General features: G+C 38.1%; 1 long non-coding RNA gene across 2 annotated transcripts; it reads right to left on the reverse strand.

Moving 5' to 3' along the window:
• Positions 1-226: 226 nt before the first annotated feature.
• On the reverse strand, positions 227-3,857 carry LOC131017478 (uncharacterized). 2 transcript variants are annotated; one of them, XR_009099634.1, is made up of 7 exons: positions 3,272-3,857; positions 3,090-3,200; positions 2,727-2,839; positions 2,421-2,525; positions 1,226-1,802; positions 591-1,114; positions 227-483 (listed from the first exon to the last, which is right to left on the reverse strand). It is a non-coding gene; the product is annotated as an uncharacterized LOC131017478 (long non-coding RNA). The 2 variants fall into 2 exon arrangements; XR_009099635.1 differs by having other exon boundaries at positions 2,727-2,786; positions 3,272-3,856.
• Positions 3,858-16,573: the final 12,716 nt, after the last annotated feature.

The following is a 16,573-nucleotide window of genomic DNA, read 5'->3' on the forward strand; positions in this document are numbered from 1 at the left end:
ATTTTTGCACTTTTTATAACGATTTTAACCGTTATCTTTGATTAGAATATATAACGCTTTTTTGCACTTTTTATAACAGTTTTTTGCACTTTTTATAATTGTAGTATATTTTTAAATTTTGCACTTTTTATAAAACGACAAAATGATAAAATCAACAATAACAATATTATATATCATTCAAAATATTCATACATTATTATACAAATGAACCAAATATCAAGTATACATCATCATTGCATATTCCTATTCAAAATTGAAAATACCAACTACCTTATAGCTAAAATAAAAATCTATCATACAATGTTTCTAGCACCAAGTCCTCAAGAACTAGTTAGTCAACCTGCTATGATTCTCTGGTTGTCTTTTGACCTCAAAATAATTGTAAAAAGATACCCACAGCTTGACCAATTTCCGACATCAAGCATGAAAGTCCTCCTATCACTTTCTCATCTCCACTCTTAGGAGCTTTGCTGACTTTGTTGCCTGTGTTCATAAAATAAATGTCAAATGGAAGCATGTGAAATCAAAATAGGTTTAAAGTCACACAAGGATCATTGTATTTGTATACGAAATGAATGCAAATATCTCACCAGATTTGGTGGTGAATGTGCGACGGTATGTGTTGACATACTTCCTAACATCATCTTCCTTGTTAAGGTTGAAGAGCTTGCGGATCTTTGAAGCCCTCTTTGGACCTCTCATCCTTGGTTTCTCAGTATCAGTGAGACCAGGAAGATCAGACAAAAGAAGAAGCAAATTTAGGATCTATCTGTGAATTGGCATTTTAATTAACTACGAGAAGGAAAAGAAGAAGAGGAAAACAAAGCAAAGATAGGGAAAAAGAACAGACTGAAACAAGTAGAGTACTACTATAAACAAACCATCCGAATTGAGAAAAAGGCAAGCTAATTATGGTTCACAAAATACACAAAATTTCATTGTCTGATACTCCACAAGAACAACTAAAGCAGCGCAGCAACACAAAGTTTTGTGCCATATTATAGAATGAAAAACCTCTTTGGAGACAATGCAGAGCTTCCCATCAGCCACTCCATGCTCAACAAAAGTCCGAGCAGCATAACCAACTGAATTTCCACCACCTACTATAACATATCTACAACCACAAATACAAACAGACATAAAAGAGTGATTAACGCAAATTCACCTCCAAAAACAAATATATAACATTAGTTAGATGTAATAACCAAAAGGCGGCAGTAATTACTCCCGATTCTCGTTCACTGAAGCTAACTGGGGGCACCAGAATTGGGAAGTTATTTCTTGGCCAACCATGAAAAAGTACCTTTCAGTATCTTTGCAATGATATGTATTACCACTACCAGGAACCAAAAGAAACACAAAGAACAATAACAAAAGGCCAAGCCTAATAAATTTGGTGGAGAGAGGGATGATAAGAAACCAGAGTAATAGAGCATCATGAAACCAAACAAGTATGCTTCAGAAAAATATATTAGATAGTTTACCTGTTTGATAGAGTTCTAGTATGCTAAATAAGAACTAACACCAATTCCAACCTCACCCTTCTCAATATATTAAATTGTTCCAAATTATTCAATAAAAGAGATTGATAAGCAGATTACCAAATACCAACCTCTCAGCATGCAAGCGATAAAGTTGCAAAGAAAATGAGTGGAAAGTGCTAATAGTGAGTATTAGCACTAAAAGCAATGGTATAAAATGTAGGAAGAGGATATAAAACTAAAACTAAAAGCAAGAGGATATAAAACTCACCTTGAAGCTTATCTCTTTATCAATCTCTCTATCACCGTGTACTTTCAAACCTAAAACAACATAAATGTAAAGATTAGGGCACTTAAGCTCCAAAAATTAAAATGAAGGAATGAAACCTTAGATAAGAAGATGAAACAGAATGAGGAATGAGCCATACCCTAAAAGTTTGAGAAATATCCTACCTTAACATAGAATCGTATCTAATCAAATTTGAACCAGAATAACCTTAAATTTCTTATAATTTGAGATGACCAAGCAACATCGACTTACAATCTTAATTAAGATCTTAATAAAACACGGAGTAAAACACGGTCAGTAATCATACAGAAGACTTGGAATTCTCAGTACCACATCCTATTAAACATAGAGCTACTTACAGATGTTGGAGGTGTTTCATCTTCTCTATCGAGTATGGAAAGCTCTGACTAAATTTGTTCTCAGCGAAGTTTCTGATATGCATTGAAGAGAACCAAAACAGTTACTATTGTAAAACTTTTGAAGCAAATGGTCTTAGTTCTTACACGAACAAGCATATGTCGAGTATCTTACAGGTGCGTGAGGTTGGGAGGTAAACTGTAGGGGATTGATCCCTCGATGTCATTTGAGAAAAGATGGATGCCAGGGGAAACAATCTTTGAGCAGAAAATGAATAAAAGAAATCATGATACCAGCTCTAGGGGTAACAGGTCTGATTGTAGATATAACCTCTCTGACAGCTTTGCTTTTGCAAGTTGTTCGGCAAGAGCATCTAGATTAAGAGAAAGAAAAGGTGCCTGCATAATGAAGACCATATCAAGAAAAAAGATATATCAAAAACATCACAAACACCTTCTTGATTATCTTGGTAAATTCAGCAATCACACTATCCATCAAGAAAAATATTAATCAGGTGCAACCCAAAAATCAATTAATTAGGTGCAACCCAAAACAGGAAACAAAGTATAGAAAAACAAAAAAAAACATAAAGAACCTACATATCAAAGCAGCAACAGCAGCAGATTTGTTATTCCAACACTTCTTCTGCTTCGAACAACCTAATTAGCATGCACAGTTTCAGCCCTAACTTTGGGGAAACAAACAGTTTCTCCTATTGGGAAGGAGAAAGTGGAGCGCTCATCAGAGATAGGGGCAGCAATGGCGATGAATTTAAGCAACTTCTTTTCAGAAAGCAGTGTTCAATATTCTCAATTCAGAATAACCAAGAACAAAAAGATGAGATGAACTGAAACAAGAAAAAAAAACTAGCGAAAATTCAAGCCATAAATCCCTAAAATTCGAGTCCAAAATGCCCTAAAATTTGCTACCTAATGCACTCTTCAATTTCATTTAGTTGTTACCTGAAGAATGAGGGCGACTGTTGTCGGAGTCAGAGGCTGGAGGCAGGTGCCAGGGGTAGTGGTGGTGCGATTGGAGCGGTGGTGGGCGCTGAGCCGACGATGGAGGTTGCTCTGCCCAAATTCAAAAATTACGCAAAGATAGAAATACATATAGAAAATGGAGAGAGAGAGAGAGAGTATACCGTGGTGGTGGAAGCGAGAGAGGGGTGATGGGGATGGGGGGCGACGCCAGGCTGGAGAAGGTGGCGGCTAGCGGCTGCTCGCCGGAGACAAAGGCGGCGCAGAGAGGAGGTAGAGAGAGGGAGAAGGGGCAAAACTCTTGTTCGACGCCCAATTATCAACCTCATCTGCTCTCGATTGCAAATTAGAGAATTAGGGCTTTCCCCCTTTCCTGCCTCGATTATGTGGAGTTGAGAAGAGAACCGGCCGTAGAACACCATCGGCTCGCCGATCCTCGGACCACCAGCAACGATGGGCGGGCTTTAGGTCGCGAACAGAGAAGAACTAGGGCTGGGTTGTTTCGAACAGAGAAGAACTAGGGCTCGACCAATCGAATAGAGAAGAACTAGGGCACGGGGCAGCAGCAAGGGTGGGCGGCGACGGGCCGGTGCAGGGCAGCGGCGTCGGCGGCGGAGTTGAGAGGGGAGAGAGGGAGTCGAGAGACAGATAAGGGGGAGAGAATGTTCTTTAAATTTTTAGGAGAGCTCGATCTTGGAGGGATTTGAGAGAAAGTTTCAAATGATATAATATAATATAAGTTTTAAAAAAATTTTAAAAAAAATAATTAAAAAAATTAAAAAAAATTATACATAACAGTTTTTAGATACGCTCAAACATAACGGTTCCAAAACCGTTGTAAATGACTCTTATACATAACGGTTCTTTAACGTTATGAATAAACCGTTATAAAAGATGGTCATAGATAACGGTGGCTTAACGGTTTTGTAATACCGTTATGTATGCAACTAATAGATAACGCAAAAACATAACGGTTTTTCAAAAACCGTTATCTATGCATATAGACAACACTACATAGATAACGGATTTTTCCAAAACCGTTATCTATTCCTAAAAGTGCGCTCATACATAACGGTTTTTGAAAAAAACCGTTATCTATGCACTGTTATGTATGTAAACTTTTGTAGTAGTGTTTACACACAATCCACTATTGTAGGTTGATTTCTTTGATCCGTATTCGATCGTGTGAGAAACATATGTTGTTCTCTCATGCACATCCAAGGTGGAAGATTATATGGGGTAATTATTAATGGCCATGATGAGTATTGTTTGCCATATTTATTGAATGGTTGAAATCCATCTGTACAGAGCCCCAATCTGACATTTCTAATCTCAGCTGCAAATTCTGGAAATGTATCGTTGAAATGCTTCCACGCCTTCGAATCAGAAGGATGTCTCATCACACCATCAGACACCGAGGTGTGATGCCAACGCATTTCAGCTGCAGTAGCTTTAGATGCATACAACCTTTGAAGTCTTGGAGTGATTGGGAAATAGTGCATCTGGCTGTTTGCAACACGCTGTCGTTGTCGGCTCCCACTTGCACCACTCAAATCTTTGTAACGTTTTGCCTCACAAAACTTACACTCATTTAAATTTTGATCAACCCCCCAAAAGAGCATGCAATTGTTTCGACAGCAGTCTATCTTCTCTACTGGCAAACCCAGCCCACGCATCAGTTTCTTGGCACCGTAGAAGTTTTCTGTCACCAAATTATCTCCAGGAACAAGCTCCTTCATTAACTCACAGATTTGATCAAAACAACGCTCTGACATGTTGTTTTCTGATTTCAAACTCATCAATCGCGCTACTAATGAAAGTTGTGTGTGAGTTCTACAACCGGGCCACAACTCTCTCTCTGCAGCTTTTAACATATCATATAAGTGTTGGGCTGCAGCATTTGGAGGTTCTTCCACTATTAATGACGCAGTGCTGATCTGAACATTAGCCGCATCCATTATCATCGACTCATACCGATTCGCTACAGTTTCAGGCGTATTGATTTCTACCTCATGTGTAGAATGGATTGTTTCCCCGTGATACACCCACTTATGATAATTAGGAACAAAACCATGTCTTACGAGATGAAGTCTCACAGTCATCGGATAATCATATTTTCGATTTTTGCATTTAGTGCACGGACACTTAATCTTTTCCCCATTCATGTGTGTTGGTTGAGAACTAGCAAAAAGCACAAAAACTTCGACACCCTCTATGAATTCCGTAGTTAGAGATCCATTCGCAACACGCCTATACATCCACCCTCGATCTAAACTCATTTCTAAACGTCCTGAAATAGAATTATAACTAGAATTAATTTTATATTGTAGTTGATGGTTGAATGCTTGTTATTAATTTTTTTAGTTCTTAAGTTTTAGTCACAATAGTTATTAAAAACCAGGGCAGTAGCCATTGCTACCACCTCCGCCTCTCCCCCACCGGCGGCCCAAACTCCAAAATAGAAAATCGCCTCTCCCCCACCGGCGACACAAGCATACTAATATTAAAATTAAATCATGCTCAACGCACATAATCATGCTTATTCAAATTCAATCAAACATGTTATTCGCCTCTCCCCCACCGGCGACATAATTAACAAAAATAAAATCAATTGCAATAAAATTACGCATGTATTCATACAATAATCCTAAAACCTAACACATAAATTAAGTAAGTTTATAAAAGACTAACCTTTTAGCAAATCTTGATAAAAGCTCACGAGATGTCTGTATTGAAGCTCACCCAACAATCTTGCAAAAGCTACAATTTTATACAAATACATTCAAGTTAGCTCAAGTTCACTATCAAAAGCAAAGAAGACTAATAATGGGTACGAATCAAACAAGTGAATGAGTACAATATGTTATAATATTTGTTGCAATGACTTCATTCCCTACCTTAAATATTCTGAATTTCTCAATCTATATCTTCACTAAAAAGTCAAACGTAGTGAGCTGCTCCAAATCTCTGAAGTGAGCACTCAGCTGTTTCGAGACCTGCCCAAACATAATTCAACATTCATGCATGAGTCCACTAATTTGAAAACAAATAATCAACAGAATTAGAAAAACAGAGACCATATGAGTGTTTCATGCACCACTCGCCATCTCTATTCTGATTGTTTCAGAGCATCAACAAATGCATCCTTTAGAAAACCATTTGAAGCTGCTACGCATTGAGCGGTGATATCAAATTCGTTCCCCGAGCTGTTACACGAAAATATATCATGATCTGCTGATGAATTGCAGCATAAATCATTATCACCACTAATACAAAAACAAACAGCTTGACTTTTGCTTGTCTGCGCGTTTTGTAATGAACTACGTCAAGCAAGGTACCTCAACAGTCAACAACTTTAGAGACAGCATGTTGCTTTCTAGCCCATTGAAAGATTATACAAGATGAAATTGGAGAAAGTGGGACGACAGTCAACAACTAGTGTTCATCTAGTTCACAAATGTGTCAACTAGCCAACAAACACTTAAGGCTCACTGTGAACTCATGTGAAATCACAAGTAAACTCATGACTCATATGATTAAGCAATTAACTTATAGAAGGAACAAGGAGCAGCCCAATAAACAAGAAAAATATAATAACATGTAAATGCTACACAAACACATCTATCAACATCCAAGATCCAACCAAAAGCACAATCTTAATTAGCCAAAAGAAGAAATGAGAAATTTCATCCTCAAACATTCATTGCTAAATTGGTGCTTGCTTATTGCTAAAGTAGAACTAAGCTAGAAGTTGGAAGAGGAATATAAACCTAAACCCGGATGCTAGTGATACAATTCTCTACACTGAAAGAGGAATCCGAGTTTTTATTTTCGCCTTTCATTTCGTTTAGCCAGTACGCAACTGATTCATCTTCACCAAAAAAGGGGGAAAAAGAGAAGCAAAACTAATAATCAAAATCGACAGCTACCTTAATCCGCTTAGCTTCCGCAGCAAAGCCTGTCGCAGCAGATAGCAGACCGAGAAATCCGACGACGCAGCATACTAGAATCACCTTTCTTCTCTCCAATAGACAGCTAATTAATCAAAATGTGATCTGCTCCTGCTAGCTAACAATAGTGTGCGAGATGAGTTGCTATATAGGGAATGACTGCACTTCAAAATGGCAGGGAGAAAGAGCGAGAGGGAGAGAGAACCGTGGTGAGCGAGAGGGAGAGAGAACCGATGGTGAACGTCGAGGGAGGGAGAGGCAGCAAATCGACTCCGGCAGGGGGCGAGCAGCGGCGGCGGAATCCGGCAGCAATTGAATTTGGGTGAACTGACCTTAATTTGGGGGAATGGTGTAGGTCAATTGAATTTGGGGGAGAAGATACTATTCACTATTCAACATTAATATTCTCGACGGTTTAATGACGGGAAATAAAAATATTAAAAATAATTATAAAAAAATTATATTTCTCGACGGATTGTCGACGGGCACGTAAATTTTTAATTAAATTTAATAATTATCGACAGATTCTCGACGGACGAATTAAAAAATATATATATTTTAAGAAATTAAAAATTCTCGACGGATTTGTGATGGATTTACGGCGGGAATTAAATTCCGTCGAGAATCCGTCGAGAACGCCGCCATTTTTCTCGACGGAATCCCTTCCGTCGTAAAATTCCGCCACTGTTCACGCGATTTTTTGTAGTGCTCGTAAGCATTATTCTGTATCTTGAGGAAGAGCAGCTTTGGAAGCTTACCCAGCTCTGCCATCGGATCATCCCATAACCGGGAACGCGTCAACGTGAGGTGAGAGAGATTTGGAGGAAACATAGTCGCAGTTGGACATTTGGGCATCTTACCTTCCAGTTTAAGTTTGGTGAGATTGGCGAGCTGCGGCACAGCTAATGCTACGTCAGTAACATAACCATACAACCATATTAAGTGAAGTATGACAAGATTCTGCATCTTCTCCAACGACGCTCTCACTTTGATCAACTCTTCACGCTCTATTCTTTCTTCATCAAAACGTATACCTAATTCACGAAGATGGCAACTGCTCGTTAGAGATGAGATGCACTTCATCCAATCCTTGTGCGTTATCTGTCTCAAACACTCAATATCTTTCCACATGTTTATCTTTGTCAGTCCACGGGCAATATATGCACTGAGGTAACGTAGCCTGTCCATTTTCAATGAAAATACTATTGGGAAATGTACAAAGCACCGTTTCATGTCAAGAGCCTCGAGGTTTCTAAGATGATCAAACCAGCTTGGGAGTTTCATACTGCCACCTCGGTATATTCTCAAGCACTTCAATCCAATCAATAACCGAAAAGAGTTGGGCAATCTATCCAAGAAAAAGCCGTCAAGCTCAAGTGTCTTAAGGAGTTGATAGCTCTTCCAATAATGAGATGGAACACTTACATATTGTTAGAGTATTTCTATACTCTAAGTTTTGTTGTCATTATGTAGACAATGTACCAGAAGTATCTCAGGATGTTCTGATACGATTACAAGCAAAGTACCATTCAATGTCTGGTACTTTGGGTGATACTTTCTTGTGCAGATTTCCTGCAGCAACATTGCGATTTTCCAGTTCATTAGTGTTTGAGTATATCATGTCTCTTATGGTTATATCTCACATTATATCATCTATATGCTCGAAATATTGAGGGATTATGATTATAGATTGAGTATATCATCTTTATTAGAGTTCTACTCAAGATATAACTCTTTCTAGGGTTTGCCTATTTAAGGAAGAGAATGAGGACGTTTTTGGTGGCTGATTTCATTGATATTCTTCTACATATTGGAGTGTAATTTCGTGGGTTTCAGATCATACAATTTCGTGAGTGTGTGTGATCTTGTTCGATTGCTTTTTCGTGGGTTTATTGAGCAATCTGTTGGAGTAGTGTTTTCTTATTCGTTTGTTGCTTTCTCCAGCCTGTTGGTGGATGATATTTTCATGGGTTTAGGTGGTGAATGTGTAGTATTCACGCTTAGAGAGTTGATTATTATTCTTCTCTCAATTATTCATCGTTGTGAGGGTTTGGGAAGATATTGAGGCTAGAAGGCTAGAGAGTCTGTCGCATAAGTCCTGTAAATATCTTATCTTCACTAGTGGATAATTTACCCTGGGCGTGGCCCCCCAGACGTAGGTTGTTTAACCGAACTGGGTGAACAACTCTTGTGTTCAGTGTTGTTACTTTCGTTGATACTTTGTGCTGCACGTTTGCTTTTTGTGTGTGCGATATATGCAATTGGATAGGTAACTTTTCACATATCTATAATCATCGTGGACATGAAGTAGGAATAGAGAGCGTACATGCTTATTTTGATTCAATGAGGAAGTCTCAAGATTTTCGGCATAGACAACACGATGGCGAGGTTTAAATGATGATTCTGATGAAATCCCCTCATCCCCATTTACTATCTCCATACCTATTTCCTCCTTTGCTTTTCTTAAGCAAACCTCGTGAACAAGATCATGGAGCCGACAACTTTTTACTCGATTATCGATAGTTACAACCTGAATTTGAAGCATGCTTCGATTGATCAACTCATTTAAGTAACCTCTTGTTATCTCATCAGTTGTACTGCTTCCTTCCTGTTGGATCAAGCCTTGTGCATCCCATATGTTTACTAGCCTTTTTACCGGGATAGTAAAGTCTTCTTTGAAAAAGGCTAGGCACAAGAAGCATGATTTTAATTGGGGAGACAAATTCTGATAGCTCAACTCCAAAATTGTTGATACGCCGCTTTCAGTCCTTCCCAAATAAGAGTTTATTTGGTTAAGAACTTGTTCCCATCCACTCTTGGTTTGTGTTTCCATGAGTAAGCCTCCTACCACGCTGATAGCTAATGGTAGACCATGACATTTTTCCAAGATTTAACTGCCCACACTCTCGAGTTCTTCTGAACATTTGCCAATTGCGGTACCAGTGAATGCCTTTTTCAACAACAATTCCCAGCTCTTTTCGGGGTCTAAGAGACTCATCTTGTGCACGTATTGATCATACTTTGTAATAATCTTGATGCAAGTTGTAACCAATTCAGAGTAACAACTAATTAATTTAGAAAAATTCAACAATTCAACGATTCCACTAGTCTCAGTCTGTTTTGTATTGTATGATGTATCTATCTTGTAAAATATACAAGTGAAACTATGAAACAAGGTAAGTCCAAATTTGTCAACTAAAGAGAACATTTTTATTCAATCATTGCCGTATATCATTGTATAAGTAGATTTAGGCTCCGACCATAAAATAAGTTGTTGAATATATTTCTAAACTAATTAAAATTTTCTTATATAAATGGATTCAATGGATATAGACTAGAGATGGCAATGGATATTGGACCCTGCCCAGATCCGTGGATTCAGATCCATTTTTCAGGGTCTGGAACTCATTTTTTTGGACCCGACGGATCTGGATCTGGATCTTGAAATTTTAGATTCGGATCTGACCCGTGGATCCATTTTATTTAATATATATATATATATATATATATATATTATATTTTATATTTTATATTTATTTTACTAATAGTATTAAATATATTAAAAATTAAAAACAATAAACAAATTGACAATGAAGCGCAGTCTATTGGTAAGACGCTTCTCCTCCAACCAGTAGGTCGGGGGTTCGAGTCACCCTAGGAGCTAGAGTGTGAGTGGGTTTTTTCCTTTCTTTGGTTGTAAAAATTAAAAAAAAAAAAAAAACAATAAACAAATTAGAAATCAAAACATAGAAACCCTAGTTTCTTTCTACTCCAAGTCCGCCTCCCTACTCCAAGGTTGTGACTTTGCGTGCTGCGTTGCCCATCTCCATCTCCGGTCGCAGCCTGCGACTGCGACTCTGCCTCTCTACCCTCCCTGAGCCCGCGACTGTACGTGCTGCCCATCTCGATCTCCGGTCGTCGCCTGCGACTGCGACTCTGCATGCTACACTCCCTACGCCACCGTCCGATCGCCGCCTGAACAGGCCACCATCCGGTGCCAACGTCGCGAGTTCAGCGGCCCAGAACAGTGCATCGCCTCGAGAGTTCAGCCACCAGAACCTCCATCTTTAGCCGCTATTGTTCGTCACCAGACTCCACCGCCGCCGCCGTTCAACCTTTCGTAACTTTTTTTTGAATTTAATTTAATAGTAGTAGATCTATGGATCTAGACCCATGGATCCGCGGATCTGACGGATCTGGACCAGGATCCCAAATTTTCAGATCCGTTGAATTTGGGGCAGATTTTGATCTGATAAATTAAAACGGATCTAGATCTGGTATTGATGAGATTCGGTCCAGATCTGGCCCGTTGCCATCCCTAATATAGACAGTGCTATTTGGGCACACTGTGGGTAGCTACACGGCCTGTATCTAATTTAAGCAAACAACTGATTTTCTCTAAAATCGGACCCATTGAATATAATGTCTGGTTCATCTAGAAATCATACATTTTTTGAGACTATTATACCATTAGGCTGCATTTTCTTTAATGGATAAATTTATTCATGGAAAACGATGAATATAAAAAATTTATGCCTTTAAATGTCTCATTTCGTTTCCCACATTTCTCACAAAAGAGAAGTTCACTATTTTTCCTTCCTTATTTTCATTTCATGGATGAATAATATTATCTCTCCATTCTCTCCACAAATGGAGGGATAATATTATCCATCTTTGAAGTGAAAATAAGGAAGGAAAAATGTTTTTGTGTCAAATGTTGTAAAAGAAAAGAGACATTTAAAGGTATAAATTTTTATGGGTAAATGGTTGAAAATGCCCATTCCTAAAAACAAAACCTAAAATATACCCACCTATTTAAAAACCTATAAAATCTACCCACTTTATGTTGGATTTGTATACTGAAAGCAAGAACGTTTTATGCTTGTATACAATGTTTCCTGAGTTCACTATCTAATCTCCTATCTGATTGTGTTCATGATTGCATATGTATGTTCTTTATCTCTATATAAGTAGATTATATGGTGTGTTGTAGATCACAGAAGACCATATAATTGGAATAACCTTAAGAGATATAATATGATCACAGCCGAAATAACTCTAGGACAAGTTATTGGTTTAGGCTGCAGTATAGATGGAAGTAGTTTGTCTTGGCTACTTGTCTATACTGGTACGTCATTACGTATTGATAGGACCACAGTTTGAGATGTATTCTTCTATCTGACTTAAGTGAAGAATCAAGATCTCGGTGACTTATAAATCTTAATACTAATAAGTATTCAGATATATATATTAATTCGTATATCACTTTGACTTACTATGGGTGAAAGTTATATACTAACTCGAGTACTCTGTATCTTGGGTGATAGCGGTTAATATATGATATTTGATTATCTGTATTAGTACCCGTATCCGGTATAGGATAATGACATCCCCTTAAGGAGCTCAATAAGGTTTATTACGCTAAACCCTGCAGGTTGATTAAGTTCAGGCGTAATAATAAAGTTTGAGTGGTACTGCTTAAGGAATTATTAAGAGATTAATTAATTTAAGCTGTCAGAGCTCTAATTAATTAATGGATGTCGGATATTTTAAATACGGAGATTTAATAAGTCTAAATACAAGCCCCCGACTCATCACTGGCAATAAAGGGGTAAGTCAGTATCGGTTCTCTAGTGGAATGAACTGATATTTATAAATTAATTATGGTCTGGGCTGACCATAGATAAATTAATTTATTTGAGGCCCATCTTTATTCCTTGTATCTGGTCCCTGGACTGGCCCAAAGACTCCTAGCCCTAGTATAGAGAGAACACGCCTCCTACATTATTTTCTGGCGCCTCCTACGTATTTAATTCTATTAAATACAGCTGTCAGCTCTCAGGAAAATAGACTGATAAAATATTAGGGTTTTGAGAGAGCTGTGGTGCGCAGGAAAACGTGTGGAGCATTCTCTCTTGGGACTTTCATAGATCGTTGTCCATCCAACGGTGAAAGCTGAGCGGGATACAGTCGAGAAGATCAGAGCTGGAGTCAGATTTTCGCAGGAAACCAAGTTCTGGCAGTCTCCGTAAAACGGCCATAACTTCCTCCACAGAACTCCGATTCAGACGAATCAGGCGGCCACGGAAAGCTCTTTCGAAGACGAAGAAGTCGTATTTCTGCACAAAATACGATTGGAGGTCGTTTGAGGGGTCAAACGGAGCGTTGAAGTTGGCTGACCTGTTCAGCGACAGATTGACGAATTCTTCTGAATTCTTCAGGTATTTCTGAACTCCAACGTGCAGCTGTTAAATTCATAGGAGCATGTTAGGATTAATCGTTGTATGATAAATTGATAATAATCCAAGAAACGATCATCGGGCAAAGCGGAACGTTAATTCAGTTTAATATTCCTTCACTTTAGACATCTTTACCCCTTGGTTATTTCCACTCTTAATATTACTATGTCCAATCTTGCTATTGTCACTCTAATTTTGCTTTTGACAAGTAATTTTTGGAATTCTCTTTACTTCATTATATGCATTAATCCGCGCTTCGAAATTCCCTCTTGAGACAATTTTGCCCTTATGCACATTCTGGTGCATTGCTCGCTGCAAAGTGTCGAGTATGTCGAGCGTGTCGAGCATTATGCAATTTTACCCTTAAGCATGTGATTCTCTATAGTTCATTATGAATACAATTCCTCGTTCTTTATTGGAAATAGTCGGTAAAGACTTTATCAGGCCCAACATGCTTTCGTAACAATTCAAAATTAATCTAAACATAAACCAACATTATACCTTATTACCTTTAGTCGAATGGTCTTCTTCGGGAGTCAGTTCTTGTTGCGTTTTACGGACCGTCTGCCCCCAAGGCTCCGTCCAACCACGCACTCGCAAGGGATGGTTGCAACCTTCCTCCTTCACTAAGTTCCGACGTAAGTATGCCGAAAAAGCCTTTGAAGAAAAAAGGCTAACACTTTGGCAAAACAAGATTGCGGGGAGCAAAGAGGTTCGTCGCAGATTCTGTAATATGGTTCACTTGGGCCATTGGAATGAGCATGTCTGCATGGAATGTCCCACGCAGAAAGAACCAGAATTTTCCAAGGGTTTCCTTCCGAAACCCGATAAAAAGAAGTTTCGGTCCGACGAGTATGAAGAGCACAGGACTTACGTCGGAACTTAGTGAAGGAGGAAGGTTGCAACCATCCCTTGCGAGTGTGTGGTTGGACGGAGCCTTGGGGGCAGACGGTCCGTAAAACGTAACAAGAGCTTACTCCCGAAGAAGACCATTCGACTAAAGGTATAATGTTGGTTTATGTTTAGATTAATTTTGAATTGTTACAGAAGCATGTTGGGCCTGATAAAGTCTTTACCGACTATTTCGAAATAAAGAACGAGGAATTGTATTCATAATGAACTATAGAGAATCACATGCTTAAGGGTAAAATTGCATAATGCTCGACACGCTCGACATACTCGACACTTTGCAGCGAGCAATGCACCAGAATGTGCATAAGGGCAAAATTGTCTCAAGAGGGCAGATTTTATATGTTTTGAAAAGGGTGGGTATATTTTTGTTTTTGTCTTTAAGAATGGGTATTTTTCATTTTGCCTCAATTTTTATTATCTATCATTTTTCATTGATAAATTTATCTATTAAAGTAAATGCAGCCTTAATTTAAAATCCCTCAAGATTAGTGTAAATAATTTTTTTCCTCCCATTAACTCACCAAAATCTTATATATATATATATATATATATATATATATATATATAGGGAAGGGATCAATAGAGAGGCTTCTCAACTTCTCAACGCATTTGAGCTTCTCAATTGAACCACTCCCTATATATATATATATATATATATATATATATATGGGGCCGCTCCAATGAGACCCCCTAATTTTAGTGAGATCTACGGCACGATCTGGTGCGTTTATTTTATCAATCCTATGTCTGATATTGTGTCTGGAGGGTGATTTTTTTTCGCAGGGTTCGAATCCTGGAGGGAGCAGAATATTTTAAATTTTGTTATTCATCAGTATATATTGCATTGTTCATCAGTATATACGGCCCTGTTCATCAGTATATATGTCTTATTCATTACGAATTTTTTAAATTTTATTTTTCATCAGTATATACATCTTGTTCATTAGATATACGTTTTATTCATTAGTATTATATGTCTTATTCATTGTACTCATGTTACACGAAAAATAGGGGGTCTCACTGGAGCGCGCCCCTATATATATATATAGGGGGCCGCTCCAATGAGACCCCCTAATTTTAGTGAGATCTAGGGCACGATCTGGTGCGTTTATTTTATCAATCCTATGGCTGATGTTGTACTTGGAGGGTGATTTTTTTTTTCACAGGGTTCGAATCCTGGAGGGAGCAGAATATTTTAAATTTTGTTATTCATCAGTATATACTGCATTGTTCATCAATATATACTGCCATGTTCATCAGTATATATGTCTTATTCATTACGAATTTTTTAAATTTTATTTTTCATCAGTATACGCATCTTGTTCATGATTAGATATACGTTTTGTTCATTAGTATTATACTCTATTAAAACATATAACACTCAATTTCTTAATCTCCGTGCCCAAAAAAAAGTGGCCACTTTTTTTGGGACGGAGGGAGTATGTTTTATTCATTGTACTCATGTTACACGAAAATTAGGGGGTCTCACTGGAGCGCGCCCCTATATATATATATATATATATATATATATATATATATATAGGGAGAGGATCATGTGCGAACTGATGAACAACGATGTTCATGTGCGAACCAATGAACAAATACATAAAATACATGAACAAAAACGCATGAACAACGATGTTCATATGGAGAACCATGAACAAATACATAAAATACATGAACATAAGCACATGAACAACGATGTTCATGACAGTAAGTCATGAACACCGTTGTTCATGTGACGCATGAACAGCGATATTCATGACTTAATGTTGAACAATCGTTGTTCATGTCCAAATAAAGGGCTGTGATTGGTTCCCCATTCTCACAAAAGGATGTAATTCTCACTTGATCCCATCCCTATCTATATGAGGCAAAATGGAAAGTACCCTTTTTCAAAGACAAAAACAAAAATGTACCCACCCTTTACCAAACATATAAAATCTACCCATTTGAGACAATAATACCCCTATGCACATTCTAGTGCATTGCTCGCCAACAGACTGTCGAGCATGTCGAGTGTGTCGTGACAGACTGTCGAGCATGTCGAGTCTGCCGAGCATAATGCACAAATCCCTTTAAACAAATGATTCTCTATAGTTCATTATGAATACAATTCCTTGTTCCTAATTGGAAATAGTCTATGAAGACGTTATCAGGCCCAACATGCTTCCGTAACAAATTAAAATAATTCTAAACATAAATCAACATTATACCTTTTGCCGAATGGTCACCTTCAGGAGTCAGTTCTCGTCGCGTTTTACGGACCTTCTGCCCTCCAGGCTCCGTCCAACCACGCACTCGCAAGAGATGGTTGCAACCTTTCCCCTTCACTGTGTTTCGACGTTTAATACTTTGTTGATAA

This window comes from Salvia miltiorrhiza, chromosome 3 (genome assembly GCF_028751815.1).
Source record: "Salvia miltiorrhiza cultivar Shanhuang (shh) chromosome 3, IMPLAD_Smil_shh, whole genome shotgun sequence".
NCBI lineage: Eukaryota > Viridiplantae > Streptophyta > Magnoliopsida > Lamiales > Lamiaceae > Salvia > Salvia miltiorrhiza.